This window comes from Cupressus sempervirens, chromosome 11, assembly GCF_028749045.1.
Source record: "Cupressus sempervirens isolate cs-2001-9-10 chromosome 11, ASM2874904v1, whole genome shotgun sequence".
In the NCBI taxonomy this organism is placed as follows: Eukaryota; Viridiplantae; Streptophyta; class Pinopsida; order Cupressales; family Cupressaceae; genus Cupressus; species Cupressus sempervirens.
In genome coordinates this window covers 57,602,256-57,608,999 of record NC_143128.1, presented here as the reverse complement: position 1 = coordinate 57,608,999, position 6,744 = coordinate 57,602,256, and the positions used below count along the sequence as shown (strand labels likewise).

The 6,744-nt window shown below is 33.4% G+C and overlaps 2 non-coding genes across 2 annotated transcripts; one reads left to right on the top strand and one right to left on the bottom strand.

Annotated features, from left to right (window-relative positions):
• Nucleotides 1-300: 300 nt before the first annotated feature.
• TRNAM-CAU (transfer RNA methionine (anticodon CAU)) lies at nt 301-373 on the top strand. The gene has a single exon. It is a non-coding gene; the product is annotated as a tRNA-Met (tRNA).
• A 1,268-nt stretch (nt 374-1,641) lies between these two features.
• Nucleotides 1,642-1,714, bottom strand: TRNAT-UGU (transfer RNA threonine (anticodon UGU)). The gene has a single exon. It is a non-coding gene; the product is annotated as a tRNA-Thr (tRNA).
• Nucleotides 1,715-6,744: the final 5,030 nt, after the last annotated feature.

Here is a 6,744-nt window from a genome sequence, read left to right as displayed (position 1 = left end):
TCATGTAATCTTTAAATTTTGACTGAACACTAAAGAACTAAACTATTTCTTAGTTTTTTCTGATAGGGTCAGTAGACCACAAATTTTCATGTTTTCCCATATATTATTTTTTATTATTTTGTAAGATAATATAGTGTAATTATTACTTAGTAAATTTAATTATAATAAGAAAGAGGTAGTCAGTGCAAGTTATTCAACTATTGTACAATTTGTCAAAAAAAAGTTTCTTGTTATTTCTATAAAAGAGAAATAGAATTGAATTGGTAACCATATTTATTATAATGAAATAAATTTACCATAGCATCCATGGCTAAATGGTAAAAGCACCCAACTCATAATTGGGAAGTCCTAGGTTCAATTCCTACTGGATGCATAATAAACAGTTATTGAACTCTACTTTTTAGATGAAAGAATCACAGCAAGGTTATCTCGATTCAATTTAGTATGGAGATTAGATTATCTCCATCCCTATTTTGTAATTCTTAACTTCTATTTAAAAGAGAAGTTAAGAATTACAAATATTTTATTTACACATTTTTGAACGACTTTTTCTCAGATAGAAAATCTATATTTTGTTTTGGTACAAAATGAACAAATTCTATATTATAACCATTATTATAACCAAAATGAACTTCTAATTGAATGATCAAGTTGATTTTGTAATTAGAAGTTCATCTGATAATTTAAGCCTAGCCTATTCCCTATGATTTTAAGAATATGAATATAAGGGCAATTCTTCCTTTTTTTTTTACACCTAGTGAAAATTATATTACAAAAAATATCAATCTCTAAAATAATTGATCCTGGGCAATTACTACAATTGGATTCATAATTATTCCCAATAAAGTAGATGGGGGATGAGACTTAATCATCTTACTACAAGATTTGTAAACTATTTGATCTCAACCATATGACTATCTAGTTTTTTGGGGTTTGCAATGATAACTTGGTATATCTACTAAGCGACCATTGACCAGGATATGCCTATGGTTGACTAATTGTCTAGCTTCAGGAATAGTAAGTGCCATACCCAATCGAAAAAGGATATTATCCAAGTGCATTTCCAGTAATTGTAATAGAACTTGACCTGTTGATCCCTTGGCTCTTCTAGCAATACGAACATATTGAAGTAATTGGCACTCTGGAAGTCCATAATGAAAACGTAATCATTGTTTTTCTTTTAGACAGATAGGATATTTAGAAGATTTAAGAGGTTTAGAATGTTTTTTATTTATAGTCTTTTGAATTATGTTGGGTGTTTTCTTACTTAGTCCTGGTAAAGTTTTGAGACGACTTATTATTTTTAAACGAGGTCTACGATAATGGGACATAAAAACTCCTTATTTCAAGAAATAACATAGACATAAATTAATGTTGGAAAGAGGAATAATATAAACATCACAAATATTGGAATGATTTTATATACAGAGAGAGAAACAAATTATTTTCAATTTGAAAATCAAAATATTGTAGAGAGAAAAAAAGATATGTTTCAATCATTGATTTTGTTTCTAGTTGAAACAAATCATGCCACGACAGACCCAGTGGGCCAATGATATGAAAAGTAAGAGCCTTTTCCTTATTTCATAGATTTTAATGATCTATGGTTGATAATGGTAAGAAGTGGAAAGAATAAAAATGAGCCAACTATCAGGATTGAACTGATGACCATCGCATTACAAGTGTGATGCTCTGACCTCTGAGCTAAGTAGGCTCATATTCATGCAGTATGTAGTCACATGCTTATTGGCTGAAAACATCTCTTTGAAATCGCTAGAATTATACATAGTGAATTGAATTATAATAATACAATTCAAATTGAAAACATTGCTTCAATTTATCTTAATGGATTATTATAAAACAATAATGGGGCATGGCCAAGCGGCAAGACAGCAGGTTTTGGTCCTGTTATTTCAAAGGTTTGAATCCTTCTGTCCCAAACTGGTTTGTGAGCTATGGCCTTTATAAGTTGGGCTATCAAAATTTATAAAATAATTTGTCAAAGATGTATTTATGCGAATCTATGTGTATTGTTAGGGTCTGTCAGCCCTAGGTATTAAGTTTGAGCATCTAGAACCTTCTTAGGTGGCATAAAACTACCCATTTAAGAAAGGCTCGAACATTGTCTAGGACAACTTTAGGTGATAGTTCACAACTTGTCTTGAAAATTATTGTACTTATGAATTTTGTAATTCCATAGTTGTGGTGCAAATAAGAAGTCAATATTTTGTTCTCACATTTTTTATTGTTTCTATGTTCCTATTATGAGTTTATGGTATTAAGGGGAGCTCCCTACATCAAGTCATATCAGAGCTAGAGTTCTTGAGTGTGTGGACAAATTGTCAACTGTAAGGTAGTTTTCACCAAGACGATGGTTTGGGCTGAGTGTGTAGATAGATCATTGATTGTGAGGCAGTTTGCACTAGGGTTTCAAGAGAAGCACAAAAATGTCTCCATGAAGAGAGCATGGTAGGAGAACTATAGGTGTTACACCTGAGGGTTTTCAAGCCCTCTAAAGACAAATGCAAGCATTAGAAGAAAAAATGCATAGAGGAGTGAATCTTCCCATAAGAGATGAAAGCGAGGATGAGGATGATGTTGGAAATATAAGAGTAAATAAGAGGAGAGGGGTGAATCAGTTACTACAAAAATAAACCCTAGATCCCTTAGATGTTAGCACAAAATGCAAACAAATAACTAAGTACTACTGAAGCTTGGTAAACACACAAAAAATGTTGTAACTTGGTAATAACTAGATTAGCTCAGTAAATGATTAACATATAAACCTTTAGATGTTATCTATGATTACCATTACTTTAAATTAGTTGCAAACACATAAACAAAAATAACATGAACACATTAGACACTAGGATTTAACACGAAAACCCAATTTGGGAAAAACCAACAATTACAACTAGTTACTATTTTCGTTCTTTTGAAGTGAGCCCTATTAGGAGCCAACCTTGTTAAAGTTTATAAAACACATTGTTAGGTGTGACCCTATTAAAGGATTTAATCACCTTGTTAGGAGTGGCCCTATTAGAGGTCTTGAAAAAAATTCAATGGAATTTCCACCTTGTTAGAGGATTTGCAAATAGCTATTAAACCAACTCTATTAGGAGATTTAGATCATTGCTACAATGGTTAGAGAGTAACAATGAGATGACTTGATTTGAATGCAATTGAATTTCTAATTACAGATCTTTGTTTTGGCTTGTACTTGATCCTTTGTAATCGAATATAGCTTTGTTGCTCCACAAGGATATTCTACTTATCCTTCAAATTTTCTTCCTTTTCTCATCATTAAATCTTCAATAACATCTTCATACTTGCACACTTTGGAAACATAACTTGACCTTATACTTATATCTTCCACTTGGTCAAGTCAGTCGGCTAAAATACAACTTAGAATAATTAATATTCATCACCTTAGTCAGCTAGAATCAATACATAAATCAATTAATCTTAATATGTCAAATTAAGAAAATCCTTTGTTAGCTGACCTAGCTTGATAGAAACTAACTCAGTAATGATTTCCTTTGTTAACCAACAGAACCTCGATTAACACTACAAACTCATGAAAATCCTTTGGCAACTGAGTGAGCTCAATTAGCACTAGTTCCATCCAACTTTCCTTCATTAACTGTGTGAGCTCGATTAACACTCACTTTCTACAACTTTCTTTTGACACCCAAGTGATCTCAAAAGACATTGCCTTTTGAACTAGGCAAACATAGGAATGCTCAATAGACACTAAGGCCTATCTTTATTACCCAAATGAGCTCAACATATATTAACTAATAATGATATGAAATTTGTGTAACATCAAAGATAAAACACAATTAATCAATTGTATCCAACAAATGAAGTAGAAGAAAATGCTGAAGCAAAGGCAGTTCTAAATCTAGAGGAAGAGAGGCTTTTTAGGGCCATATCCAAGATTAGAAAAAGACCTAAGTTTGAGGTTCCCAAATTTTCAAGAAATCTTTACCTAGAGGAGCTAATCGATTGGATCAATGAATTAGAGGAGTATTTTGAGTATGAAGATATTGATGATCCTAATAGGGTCAACTTTGCAAAGGAAAAACTAAAGGGACATGTGAAGATTTGGTGGTAGGAGGTTCAATTGGAGTGAAATAGAAAGGGAAAGAATAAAATCATCAGATGGGATCAGATGAAAGATAAACTAAAGTGAAAATTCATTCCTATGGATATGAGCTTGATCTATTGAAGAAAATGCAAGGGTTGAAGCAAGAGGGAAAATCTATTCAAGAGTATACTGAAGAGTTCTACCAAGTTCTCATTAGAATTGGCCATGCTAAAGCTAATAAGGAGAAAGTCATACATTATCTTAATGGGTTAAGGCCCAAGATTCAAGATGAGCTAAGTCTAGTTTGAATGAGAAGTATTGAAGAGGCATACTAGTTTGCCCTAAGAGTTGAGGAGAAATTGAGCAAGAAGTTTGACAATAGGAATAGTGGAAGAGATTGTGGTGGAAGATCTAGTGGAAAATCTCATGGTAGTTGTAATGATGATCAAAAGAACAAGGATGAGGCTAAAAGTAGTAGTCAGAACTAGAGGGAAAAAAAAATCAATTGTTTCCATGAGTAGAACAATAGAGATTAGAGAGGAAGAGGTAGAGGACAAGGATTTGGAAGAGGAGGCTTCCATGGAAATGTTTTCATTGTGGAGAAGAAAGGCATAGAGCATTTGAATGTACTAAGTGACAAGGAAGGAAAAATCAAAGAATAGAAGGTTAGGTGAGAGTTCCACATGTTGATGAAGATGCCAAATCCTCACATTCTGAAGATGTTGAAAGAGGAGAAGTCCTAGTTAACCGAAGATTCTTACTGAGTGGTGAGAATAAACCTGAGCAAAGAAGGAGATTGTTTCACACAAGGTGCAGATGTGAAGATAAGTATTGTGATGTAATCATTGATGGTGGAAGTACTCAACATCCAATGTCATAAATGATGGTCACCAAGTTGAAGCTAAAGAGGTAAAAATGCTCGTGTCCATATCGTATTTCCTAGGTACAAGATGACCACAAGGTCATGGTCAATGAGTAGTGCTTAGTGAAGTTCAAGATTGGAAGCTGCCAAGATGAGGTACTAGGTGATATCATACCTATGGACATATTTCATATGTTGTTGGGTAGGCCATGGCAGTTTGACAGGTGTTATGTACATGATAGGTGAGCAAATACGTATACTCTAACTAAGGATGGAGTGAAACATAAGTTCAAGCCATTGAAGGATAAAGCAGAAAAGGTATGTAGTGCTACCAGAATATGTTTTGTTTACGGAAAAGAGTTTCTTAAAGGTATGAAACATGAACATATGCACTTTTCTATAATTCCTAAAGATAGTAAAGAAAAAGTAGAGGAGGTACTTGCAAAAGTTGTAGATATGTTGGAAGAGTTTTCTAATATTGTATCAGATAATGTACCTAATGGATTGGCCCCAATGAGGAAGATCAGTCACCAAATGGATTTGGTTCTAGAAGCTAGTTTGTTAAACAAGGTAGTGCACAGAATGACACTAGTAGAAAGTGTTGAGTTAAGTATGCAAGTTGATGAGTTGTTGTAGAAGGGTTTGATTTGAGAGAGTCTGATTCCATGTGTTGTACCAACAATATTAGCACCAAAGAAGAATGGAGAATGGAGGATGTGCACTAATTTTCATGCTATTAATAAGATTACAATAAAGTATAGATTTCCATTGCCAAGGATGGATGATATTATGGATTGTTTGAGTGGAGCTAAGTATTTCACAAAGATAGATATGAAGATTGGGTACCATCAGATTTGTATTAAAGAAGGTGGTAAGTGGAAGACTGCTTTCAAGACAAGGGAAGGACTATATGAGTGGTTAGTCATGCCTTTTGGGCTAACCAATGCACCAAGCACTTTCATGAGGCTCATGAATGAGATACTGAAGGAGTTTTTGGGTAAGTTTGTCATTGTTTACCTAAATGATATATTTATCTTTAGTAAGAAATTCAAGGAGCATTTGATTCATATTCGCAAGGTGTTTGATAAGTTGAGGGAAGAAAAGTTGCTGAAAAACCTGAAGAACTGTAGTTTTGTAAAGAAAGAGTTGGTGTACCTAGGATTTGTAGTCTTAGGAGAAGGTCTAAAAATGAACCCAAAGAAAGTGAAGGCTATCCTTGAATGGCCTACTCCAAGGAGTGTGATAGAGGTAAGATCTTTTCATGGATTGACTACATTTTATAGAAAGTTCATAAGAAGTTTTAGCAATATTTATGGACCCTTGACTGAAATAATGCAAGGGGATAGGAAAGAGTTTAAGTGGACTGTAGGAGTAGATAAGAGTTTCAATCTATTGAAACAAAAAGTTACTAAGTAACCTGTTTTAACACTTCTTGATTTTAACAAGGTGTTTCAAGTAGACTGTGATGTTAGTGGTATTGTAATAAGAGCTATTTTGAGCCAGGAAGGTAGACCTATTGCTTATTTTAGTGAGAAGTTGAATGATGCAAAAAGAGAATATTCTATTTATGATTACAAATTTTATACTATAGTTCAAGCATTGAAGAAGTGCAAACACTATCTTCTTCCTAAGAAGTTTTTTTTTTATACTGATCATCAAGCTTTGCAATATTTGAATAGTCAAGGAAAATTGAACCAAAGGCATTTAAAGTGGGTTGAGTTTTTGCAGAGTTATACATTTTTTTTGAATCACAGGAGTGGGAAGTCTAACAAAGTTGTAGATGCTCTTAGTA